Raw genomic sequence first — 10,243 nt, forward strand, 5'->3', positions numbered from 1 at the left:
GAAATGGCAGAGTTAGGCTAGATTAATAAGATTGTATCCTCCTATCATTAAAAAAACTGATTTGAACAAACTTCCGCTCCCATAGGTCTACGCATCTATGCAATATCCTCCGAGAGCACTGTCTTCACATCAGACATGTTGAAAAGAGATTAGGATTGCGTGGCAACCACCGTAAAGGATGTGGTTTCTAGAGAATTTGTCAGGAACAGAGGTCGTATGTTGTCTAGTGTGACAGATGGACGGATTCATTTACAAGGTCACCAGATGCGTGACCTACAAAGGCTCTTAGCTCTTCGGGTCCAACTCACTCTTTTTACTGAGTGGAAAAGAGATCCAGGTGCCAAGTCACTTGTTCACGAGCAACACTGTGTGTAGCATACTTATTTTCCAAAAACGTTAGCAGCACGATTTCTGATCCCACCTGGTCTTAGAGACCCTTGCCACACCTCCATCAAGAAGTAGGGTCTGTCTCCCCTCTCCTGGTGACAGCTTCCAGGAAGAGAATGCAGCAGAAGTGATGCTGTGTGAGTTCCGAGGCTAGATCATAATAGGCCACGTGGCACATGGCTCCCTCTCTCTGTCTCATTCATCTCTCTGCACATCTTTGGAGCCCTGAACCACCACATAAGAATTCTGGTTTTCCAGAAGCCAACAAACTAGAGAGACCACGTAGAGAGACCAAAGAGAGGCATCGGAGAGCCCCGCTGGCCAGCCTCCAGCTGTTTGCATCTTCCCAGCTCAGGAGTCAAAGACGTAAGTGACAGAGCTTTCATGAGAGATTCCCTGAAGGAGAACTTCCTAGTAGAACCCAGAACCATGAGAGATAATAATAAAATGTAGTTATTTATTTTTAAGCCATTAAGTTTGGAGTTGGTTTGTCACCAGCAATAGATAACTGGAACACTGTGTTCTTCAAGGGGGCCTGGGGGAAGCAAGGAGGCCTCTTTCTTCAAAGTCCTTCCATTCTGTAGATGCTCTTTCATTTTCTTTCCCTAGAAGTGCCCTGATGTGTGATGATAACAGAACTTGGTCAGACCGAGACTCCAAATGAGAAATTCACCGTGGGGAGTGGTCAGATCCAAAGTCTGGGCCCTTCATCACATCCTTCTACCTGTCCCTTCTCCTTCCCTGACTGTGTTTTCACAGCACCCTCCTTTAGTGGACCCTAGAAGTCAGTGCCCCACGCTATAAAGGATGGCACACACAATCACGCACCAAGTGGTCCTTCATGATGAAAATGGTGGTGACCACGAAGGAGCAATGGGCTGTTGAACAGAGCACATTGGAACAGAGACCAGTGCAGGCTCTCTGTCTAGTTACATGGTCTTGGCAATTGTTCACAGCTTTCCGAGCCTCAGTCTTTGTGCCTGAAGATGGGAATCATGCTTACGATTGGCTCTAAAAACGAGTGCAAAGAATCGAAGTAAAAACTTGCCACACAGCAGGTGCTCAACAAACATACTTGCTTATATTATTGCTGTAACTGATTTGTATTATCACACTGCTTTCATTCATTTCCAATAATAAAATGAGCATCACAAAAAATAGATTCGGACATCACACCTGGACATTGAACTCATAATTTCGTGGAAAGAGCAAGTAGAGTAATCATTAGGTGTTCATTAGAAAAAAAAAAAAAGTTATATTCTGGAGAAATTATCCTATGTAGTCCTGGAAAATAAAATTAAGTCTGGGATTTCCAGGGAAACAAATGTTCAAGACTGCACAGCTAGAAATTGTACAGATTTGATCAAATAACCTTGCCATCCTATTATTTACTCAAGCCTAGGTGAAATCAAGCAAAATGTCTGAAGAAATTTGAGCAAAAATAATGTTCTGCGATTTTTGTTTTCTTGTATTGATTGGATTTTCTTGGAATTTTTGTTCATAGGGAGAGCAAGACACAGGCAATAGATGCAGGTGGAATATTCTCTTAACAACCCAAGTGGATTTTGAGAGCTGTACACGGTAGTCTGAGGGCAGAAGAAGTGAGAGAAGAGGAGAACGCAGTCTCCAGAGAAAATTATTACAGTCCTGACAGTTCTCAAGGGAGAAATGCCGAGGGAGAAAGAGTAAAAAATAATTCTGGGAAAATAGGAACGTAACAATGGAGCTTATTACAAGTTATTTTTTAACTGATTGCTGTTAAATTCTGTACCGGAAAATTGGGAGAGGCAATGTCTGATTTAATAAATGAATGGATATCCTTGCCCCCTCGAATCTGGCACTAAGAAGATAATACACCAGTGAGGAGTGGTGTTCTGGGGTCAGAAAGGCGAGTCCTTCAAAAGCAGCCCCAGGCTCTAAGCACCAGAACCCACGTCCCTCTCTTGAAAGATGACTTGCAGGTTTTATACATTTTGTTTGCAAAGGGGAATGAGCTGCACAGACTTACCAGTGGAATTGTTCCCTGGCTACCAGACACATGAGTTTCTGCCTCTCACTGAGAAAAAGATGATGATTATGCAGAAAAAAAGTCAGGAGATCTAGTTCTAGTGTGTGCCACGACAACACTCGCTGTGCGACTCTGAGCTAGTTTTTCTGATTCATTACATGAAAATGTCCGCATCAGGCTTAAAGACTCTCCAGTCATTTCTGGCTCTGGAGCAACCGCTTCCATGACACACGTCAAGATGTCTTTCCTTATTCTTTCCCAGCCATTTTCCTCCAATGTAAAGTTAGATTAGAAGCACCCAAAGCTCTGAAAGGAATATCCTCCCCTCCCTCTTTTTTGTTGTTGAGGAAGATTGGCCCTGATCTAACCTCTGTTGCCAATCTTGCTCTTTTTGCTTGAGGAAGATTGTCGCTGAGCTAACATCTGTGCCAATCTCCCTCTATTTTATATGTGAGACACTGCCACAGCATGGCTTGATGAACAGTGTGTAGGTCCGCGCCTGGGATCCAAACCCACAAACCCTGGGCTGCCGAAGTGGAGAGCTCAAACTTAACCACTACACCCTGGGCCAGTCCCAGAAATATTCCTTTTAAATCAAAGAAGAGTACCTGCTGGCTCCTGCTCTTCCGAGAACTCACTCCCCTTTGGCAGCTCTGGGTCCCTTTCCCACACATGAGTTACAAGTGCCATCAGTGGCTTCCATGCACACTCTGGGCCCGGTGCCATGGCCTTGGCCAAGCGGGCTGCCTATGTGTGCACTTGACCCCATCAGTGATGTAGCGTGCCTGATCCTCGCCCCATGGCAGGCCAAGCAGGATGGCAGCCAAGAGTTGGACTTGAGATTGGAATCCACTGGGAGGCTGGGGAATTAACCAGCTCAGGAAGGGGTGACTCTCCCCAACATGAAACCTCACTCAAGTTCCAGGAGCTGTCACCACACAGGTCCAGGACAGAGGAGGAAAGGCATTTGGAAGCTGAAGAAGGAGAGTCCAGGCTGTCACAGAAGAGAGGAGGGGGAGGCTTATGATAGTACTTTTAGAAGGGTGCAAAGAAGATTTGCCTGTGGTGAGGGGTGGATGGGAAGGAGGCTAGCAGAAAAGAAAAAGTCAGAGAGTGATAATGAGGCAGAAAATCATGAGAAGAAAGAAGTGACTGCGATCAGGGAAGTGAAACTGAAATAGTAGAAGAATGAATGAATGTGATGGGAAGAGACAGAGAGAGAGAAAGGGAGGGGGAGGGGAAAAGACAGACAGACAGACAGGCAGACAGACAGAGACAGTCTAGACTGGTGTTTGACCAAGCAACTCGCTCCATAGCCGAGTAGAGCTGACACAAAAAATTATGAAATTGCCCAAAACAGAGCAGGGACCCCAGAGAGCATTCGTCTGCTCTGGCTCCTCATGTTCTCTCTCTGTCTGTCTCTGTCTCTGTCTCCCTCTCTTTCTTTTTTTTTTTTTTTTTTTTTTAGATGTAATTAACATTTAAACTAGTAGACTTTGAGGAAAGAAGATTATCCTCCAAAATGTGGGTGGGCATCATCTAATCTGTTGAAAGCCATAAGACCAAAGACACAGGTCTCCCCCAGAAGAAAGAATTCTGCCTCAAGATTGCAGCATAGAAACCCTGCCTCAGTTTCCATTTCTAGCCCACCAGCCCTACAAATTTCAGACTTGCCGGCCCGTACAGTCAAATAAGCCAATTCCCTAAAATAAATCTCTCTCTGTTTATATATATACCTCCTATTGGTCCTATTTCTCTGGAGAATCCTGACTAATCCAGTATTTGAAGTACTGTTCACAACTGCCCAGCAAGGAAGGTGTCGCTGACCCCATCTTCTAGATAAGAAAGCTTTGCAGAGTTTACCATCCCTGGTGACCTCCTGGTGACTTCCTCACTAACTCCCCCCAGGTCTCTCATTTATTCAAATCTAGGTCTTTCTTACCTCCAAATCCACTGTGTGCTTCGACAAGCCATTTAGGCCCATTTGAGGCATTCAAAGCTTTTTAGGAATGTCATGGGGCAACATTTGACTGGAGGGGCAAACAGAATTTCCAGAATTCTGAGGCTGTGGCAATTATGTGGTCCTGTTTCTAGAGTGGCCTAGCCCATGTTGTTTAGGAAGGAGCACTGGACACAAAGGCACTCAATGACTTCACAAATGCCAAGACCTAGAAAAAATACCATTCCAAACGATGGCTTAACCACACTCAGGCAATTCTCAGGCTAAAGGTCTGAGCCCATTTCCCCCTCCACTTCATTCACCCTTCCCTTCTCCAGTTGCTATGAATTCCTACATTTGGCCCATCTTCAGCATTTCATATTCAGGGGTAAGCCTTATTCTCATGCATAGCTGAGTCCTAAATTATACAAGAGACTGAAACGATCTTACCATGAATTTTGTTCTTTCCTCAACTCACCAGCCTGGCCCAGACTATAGACACCATGTACAGTATTAATGAGCTTGAACACATTTAGAGCTCATAGTATCAGTCAGGTGTCTCACAGGAACCTGAAGAAGGCAGGGGTTAACCACCAACGGAAGCTCCCCTTCAACAGTCTTTATTAACTCTGCAAGTGATTCTAACCACTACCTTCAGGATACAGCAATGGGACCTGGTTTCCCTCGCCTCTTGAGTACCGCAGAGCTGATATGTAGGAAGGAAAAGCTGTTAGCACACCTGTATATGTCTCATGTGGCTTTTGCTACCTACCAATGAAATCAATGTCATCACTTTTTTCTTGATTTTTTTTTCTGCCAGGGGTAAGTGATTTCTCCTGCTCAGAGCTCTTTCTGTTTCTTTCAGGAGTCAATACTGAATATTGTAACTATCAAATTATCAACCAGCATTTTCCTTAGACCTCCAGAATGAGGATTGTAGAATTTGATGATGTAAACCAGCTGGTACCCTGAAAAGATCATGGACCTGGGAGCCAGAGGCAACTCACTACCTCACTCACTCAACCTCTTTGGGTTCCATTCAATTGGCTAATATATATTGACTCTTTCATACGGACTGAGCATTGTGTTGAGTGCTAGAGACACAAAGACAAATAAGCCACTACCTTGCCTTCAAAGAAGCTGAGGTCCACTATGGGAGACAGCCATGTACAAAAACAATTGTGATACTGGATGCCCAGACCTCAACAGAAGGATGTACAGTGCACTGGGAAGTGCCAGATGGAATGGCTCATTCCATCCAGGATGGGTTTTAGGGAATTTTTCTTAAGGAAGGTGAAACCTCGCAGAGCCTCATATGAGGAACGAAGAGGCTAAAGTAAAAGATGTCATGTCTCTTCCAGCCTTCTTACAGCTCTGAAATTCAGTAGCTTTATGGATAAACCCAAGAAATCCTGAAAACCAGGAACATCCAGAGTCAAGAGGTTTCTGAGGGGACTGGGGGCTTGTGGGATTGGGAAGCTACACAAATTAATGGCAAGCTGCTGGGCAGAGCCTCAAAGTCAGGTAACTGTCCCACCCAGTCTCTCTCGAACTCTTGTCATGTGCATGACAACATTTTGACAAGTGAAGAAATCAACTCCCAGAGTCCTCCATGTGCTCGGAGGAGAAGACAGGGTACCATGCTATTTGCCCTTGAGAAGCCCCCAGCCAGAAAGAGACGAAAGGGCAAAGAGGAGACCGGGCAGCTCTGACTACAAACCCAGGCACAATACAGAGGCCCTAGGGACAGGGGCAAGGAAGGAGTTAATTAAAGGGAGGGAAATGTCTGCTTCCAAAGGAATCAAAAAAAGTCTCCATGACATACAAGCTTCCAACTGAAAAGACTATCAAATGGCAAAGAGATAACACAAAAAAAGGAAGAACATTCTGGGAGAACAAATGACGTGAGCAAAGGTGGAGAAATAAAGGCATTTTAGGAAATCATAATGAAACCAGAGCTATGTAATATAATAATACTTATTGTTAATGTTTTTATAAATATTACTCATTGAGTGCCTACTTAGGGTGCCAAGAATTCAAACATCCTCTTTCCCTTTACCGCCAACTGGGGTACGGGTATCATTCCCATTTTTCAGATGAGAAAACTGGCTTAACTGGCCAAGCTGGGATTTTAACACAGGTGTTTCTGATTCCAGAGTCTACATTCTTAACACCATGTGGTATTGGATGCCCTGCTGGGGAATGGATGCCTAACCGAAGAGGCAATAGAAAAAACGTTGTTTTTAAAGAGAGGACTAATATAATACAGTGGGTAAGTCTGGCAGCAGTAGGGAAAATGATCTGGAGCAGGGAGAGACCGCAGATAGGGAGATCTTTGATCTGAATGCTCTGTAATGATGTATATGCAAGAGTAATAAGAGGTTCTGGACTGAAGCAATAGCAGTCGAAAAAGAAAGGAAAGAAAGATGCATGGGAAAAAACATTCTGGAGACTGAATCATTAGGACCTGGTGTGCGATCGCTTATGGTGAAAAAGGTGAGAATAAGGAGCTTGGAGATAGTGTGTTTGGCCCCTGGGGACCACTGCTAAGCCAGTGTCATTTGCCTCCATCCAGCTTCCCAGACCCATACACAAGCGAAAGAGAGTTTTCTGAATTTTTTCTTTGCTCCAAAGTATAAATCTTACAAATTCATATTCCTCTTGGACCCTAGAATGTGGATAGCAATCAACTATTATTTCTATAAGGTTAAGGAAATTCAGAGTAAGAAAGTTTATTATGTGGAATGTCGATAGGCAAAACTGTCCTTTATAGAAAGTCTGCTCCAATCACTTGTTTTTGGAGAACACTGCACATAAGAGGTACTTAATTAACATATTTTAAATGAATAAGTAAATAAACTACAGTACCTTTAACTTCTTTCTCTTTGTGGGGATTTTCTTCATATGTTTCTTTCTAATCAGAACTCCAGGATCAGGAGTTAAGAAAAGAAATAAAGGACGTGAGGACATTGAATTAGAATATAGAAATGCAGGATATACAATCACAGACTTGGAGAGAGATCTTAACTAAGTCTGCCTTCTGACATTTGGTGTGACTCCTGACACATGGTAAGACCTCAATAAGTATTTGTTGAATGAGTAAATGAATGAATGAATCAGATCATCTAAATTGGAAGATCTTAGAAGCACATATTTGAATGGGGGAGTTTGTGCAGCCACCAGTCCCATTAACTTAACACACCACAGTGATTAATGTTGCTTTTTCCAAAAGTCTTGGCCTGAAAAACTCAACACTGAACGCCTGAAGAAAAAAAAAATCCCATTGGCAAAGCTTGCTTTTCACAGTGGGAGACTCCCGGCAACGTTGCCAATATCCCGGGGGCCCAATACCTTTCTGACTTTGCAATAACTCCCAAGTTAAACAAATTGCCAAAGAGTTATAAGCTTCTTATTAGTTGGATGGATTCCTCCAATTGCTCTGTTGGCTTCACTTTCTCTGCACACATGTTGGTGAGTTCCATCAATAATTCGTGTGCCTGCAAGTTCACTCTGCGACTGAGGAACGCTGGCGTTCCTGGGTTAGCATCTGCTCTGTGATCTATGATCTACGATCTCCACTCCCTCTTGCCTTCACTTTGAACTGAAGTGCTGTGTTAAGCAACCCCACTACCCACCACCGAACAAGCTGAGACGTGCGTCTTCATTAGTGTTACAACACTTGCATTTTATCCCAGGCTAACCAGTAACACCAGTATTCAAACTGCAGTGTGATGATAACCACAATGACCTGGATAAAACGGCCATGATGTCAAGAATCAAGCGCGGCACCAGAAATAGCTAGAACACAGATTACAGAAAGTTTAAACAGGAGAGGCACTTGAGACCATGAAAAGTTAAAACAGAGAATTAGCGTTAGATTGTAGCCCTTAACTTATGTAACAGAAACTAAAATGGAGAACTGGTAGAGATAGAGTACATTTCACCTGAGGAAAGACCAATTTGATCCTTTGGGACAACAAGCCACTTTAGAAATTAAATTGTCCATTTCAGTTAACAGCCCTAATTCATAAGTTAATGTCTAATCCTCTATTTCATTTTGAGTTGAGCAAAATTTAGCCACCATACCAACTTTTGTTTCTCCACTGATTTCTATATTATGTAAGATCTGTGTAATGATTTCATTATATGACATGAAATGAGAATGTTCTGTAAAAATTTGTTCCTCAGTGAAAGCTCCTTGAAAGGAATTATAAGCTAAGTTTGCTGTTTTGTTTTTCTTTGAAAAGCACAAATGTCTACAGGATGCTGGTTCTACTCTTCTCTTGGAGTGAGACAAGGTTTATGACAAGGGACCACATGGTTAGTGTCTGTGCACTATTTCTATTGATTTAAGCCTCCTACCTGGGATTAGAAGGAACAATCATTTTATTAACTACAGTCAAAGGGTTATAAAGAAAATCTGAGTCCACCAGATATCCATAATTCCATCTTTCCTCCTTCTTGGCGTTATCTTATTCCATCTAGAGTTTTTCCTAAGTGCACAAATGAGATCTTTCAGAGGGTGGACTGAGGAGTGGAAAGACGAAAGAGAAGGAGAGAAACAGGAGGAACAATGCACCGGTACAAGGTGTGCATGAGCAAGCAAATTGCAGACAACCTCTGCCGCTCTGATCTCTGGTGCTCAATCTGAAATAGGGAGAGGACTCGGATGGAAATTGATCATGGTCATGACCCAAATGCTTCCTGAGACCCTCACTCTCCTTGTCCTAAAAAGCAGTATAATTTGGTAAAAGAAGACAGTTCCTCAGTCACTGCCATCTGTCACCTGCCTGAGCCCTTATATCTGCAACTTCAAGAAGACAGAGAAATGAATGACCTCCTTGCAGTCTATCTGCAGCAGAGAGGCCTTTTCCAGTTCAGTCTTCTCTATTCCTTGTAATCACTTTATTTTGTTAATAAAATAAATCTGCCACTCAGGGTTCTCTAGAGGCTTCATTATTTATACTTCCACATCCAGAAATAGATCTTGATAAAGCAATCTTATTTATAACTACTGTGTACCAGACATTAGCCAAAGCTTTACCCACCTCTCGTGGCTTCTTTCTCTAACAAGTCTTTTGAATCATTTTATGGAAAGGAGTTCTCTTAAATCCATCCAACCATTTACTAGTCTTAGCAATGTACATTTGATGCAAGAAGGCAACCTGAAATAAACCAGCTAGGGTCACACTGAAGAAAACCGCGAAGATTTTCAGAATGCAGAGATGGCCTCATGCATAAATATTACCCCAGATCTAAAGCAGGAGAAGAGACTGAGGTATAGTCGGATCCCTGAATGTCACACTTCATTCAGAAAGTCATCTCCCTTGCATATCTCAGGTTGCTCATCTGAGAGTAAGTTTGAAAACAAAGTTTTGCTTCTTAAAATGAAGAACAGAACAAACCCCTGTGGGATCTTATTAAACAGTTGGCAGACTACTATGCATCTTAGTTTTCCTAAGCATTACTGGTATCAGTAGGCAATTCTGTGGTTTCCCTCAGAGTGAAAAGGAAAACGAGCTCTTAAAATGGGGTGGGGCTTCCAAAGCAACGGCAGATGTTAACATTAGGGGAAACTGGCTGAGGGGTAGACCAGAACCCTGCATTATCTTTTCAACTTCTCTCTACATCAAAAACGCTTTCACAATAAAAATAGATTTAAAAGAAATAGGGTGGGGCTGGAAGGGAAGAATAAACTTGGGGCTGCCGGAGGATCAAAGAGTGGGTTTAAAACCGTGGTCTTACATGGCAGATCACAACCAGAGGAAGCCCCACCTGAGATGCACAGAGGACCTGTCCCTTCGGTAACTTAGACCAACAAGCTCTAGATTGTTCTTACTTCTAGGGAACAGAATCCCCAACACCTCTGCTGGGCAAGGCAGGCTTTCATCATTTTGCATATGGCACCA

General features: G+C 43.1%; 1 long non-coding RNA gene across 1 annotated transcript; it reads left to right on the top strand.

Moving 5' to 3' along the window:
• The first annotated feature begins 526 nt into the window (after nt 1-526).
• LOC111771211 (uncharacterized) lies at nt 527-9,271 on the top strand. Its single transcript, XR_011433828.1, has 4 exons — nt 527-753; nt 6,491-6,606; nt 7,257-7,403; nt 8,582-9,271. It is a non-coding gene; the product is annotated as an uncharacterized lncRNA (long non-coding RNA).
• The last annotated feature ends 972 nt before the right edge of the window (nt 9,272-10,243 follow it).

The sequence above is a fragment of the Equus caballus genome, chromosome 29, assembly GCF_041296265.1.
Source record: "Equus caballus isolate H_3958 breed thoroughbred chromosome 29, TB-T2T, whole genome shotgun sequence".
Lineage (NCBI taxonomy): Eukaryota > Metazoa > Chordata > Mammalia > Perissodactyla > Equidae > Equus > Equus caballus.